The sequence below is a fragment of the Fukomys damarensis genome, unplaced genomic scaffold (genome assembly GCF_012274545.1).
Source record: "Fukomys damarensis isolate Sample0158 unplaced genomic scaffold, DMR_v1.0_HiC HiC_scaffold_27, whole genome shotgun sequence".
NCBI classification, from domain to species: domain Eukaryota; kingdom Metazoa; phylum Chordata; class Mammalia; order Rodentia; family Bathyergidae; genus Fukomys; species Fukomys damarensis.
The window spans coordinates 29902907-29904897 of record NW_022900939.1 but is presented as its reverse complement, the minus strand read 5'-3'; positions in this window follow the sequence as shown (position 1 = coordinate 29904897).

Sequence of the window (1991 nt, the reverse complement as noted above, 5' to 3'; positions counted from 1 at the left end):
CAGCCAATTTTTTTTTTTTTTTTTTTTGTACCGGGGATCAAACTCTGGTCTGTGCATTTGCAAGGCAGGCAGTGGAACCACTGAGCTAAATCCCTGGCCCTACATCAGCCAATTTTTAAAAGACTTTTAAAGGTTGTGGTATTCAAATTAAAATTTTTCTGTAATACACTGAGACATTAAATTGCTTTATCCACATTTTATAAAATGATCTACTGTCAGTGATATATGTGCACCCATATTTATAGCAGCACAGTTTGTAATAGCTAAAACCTGGAAACAGCCCAAATGCCCATCAGTTGGAGACTGGATAAAGAAGATGTGGTTTTTCTATAAAATGGAGTACTACTCAGCCATAAAGAATGAGAAACTAGAGTCATTCGTAGGAAAATGGATGTATATTGAGGCCATACTCTTAAATGAAATAAATAAGACACACATGTGTAAATATCGAATAGTTTCTCTGGTATGAAAAACTAAAAGTGTAAATTGTATAACTGCATACAAATTGTATAACTGATAATGTGAAATAGGAAGAAAAGGTGTAGGGGAAGTGGGAATGGTAGGGGAAAGGAAATAAGGGACAAGAAAAAATATGAGAAAAGGAAAAAAATAAAAACAAAATCTTTGTAAATAGGATAGGGTGGAGGGGATGAAGGGAGAGCAGGGGTATGGGGAAAAAATGAGAACCAAGATCTGTCATGTAAGGGTACAAGATCCCAATGATGAATGTAACTGTACTGTATACTTTAAAAGTACCAATAATCTCAATAAGATTAAAATAATAATAATAAAATAAAATGAGCTACTGTCATATTTGAAAGATTCTGCTATATGTACAATTTTGAAATCCTCTCCCAACATGAACAACAAAAAAGTCATAAAAAATCAGAAGAAAGAATGAAAATTTCCATTCAATAGAGATTGATCCTAAGCATAGATTAAGGTAACTATAAAAGTAGACTAACCGCCCACATCGTTTTTTTTAAGAGAGTAGGAGAAATTTACTGAGAGGAAAGAGCTTACAAGAGACAAAAGAGGGACCATAAAATGGGTTGCCCCCTCTCACGTCTTAATATGTGGTTTTTCATACTCTGCATAGTCAAATTGAATTTTACGTATAGATATTTCAATATACTACATATTTTCTTAACCAAACCTCTAAGCTAACCTCATAATTAAAATTTTAAATTTTTTTTGAAATGACAGTTTAAAAAGCTGGGGATTCAGCTCAGTGGTTCTGCCACCTGCTTCACAAGCCCAAGATCCCAAGTTGGATCCCCAGTCCAAAAAAAAAATTTTTTTTTAATCTATGTTAAAATACGTTCCCAAGACATATCTACTTTTAAATTACTGTTGAGTATGGTTTCACTGATCTCATTTTAAAAAGAGAGAAAAAGAAACGTGACAACGCAAAATAGTTAAATTGTTCGCAAGGAATTTGAACGGCTTAGTCGGCTCACAGCAGAATTCTAGGTTATGTCTAAATGTATGCTGGTTTTCGTACACTACATTTTGGTTACAGCCAGCAATTTTAAAAAGAAAAAGGAAAAACTCGTTTCCAAGTCCGCGCTGCTTCTCATCGTTGCTAACGCAACACCGCCGAGCCCGCCACCTGCGGCCGCGGAAGCGCTGCTCGCCACCAACCCCCAAAGCCACACCACATCTCCTCGGAATGGCCCGCTGTGTCATCACCCAAAACGGGTCGTTTCGGCGCTATCCGTCCCAAGTCCTTGTTAGCATGAGCATGCGTTCCACCTTCCTGTCACCGAGATGAGCCCACCCGATTCTTCAGTGAGTCCGACCGCCCTCGGTCTTTGTCATTTAACGGTGAACGTGTGTCACCCGGACCTCGCTCTGCCCCCTAGGTGCGCTCGGCCCGGCGCGGAAGGAAATGGAGGCCGAGCTGCGGGGCGGCGCCCATCTGCCGAGTCGTGACTACTACAGGCAGCCGGGAGATCGTCCCCCAGGGAAAACTGCGCGGGGAGGCCGGG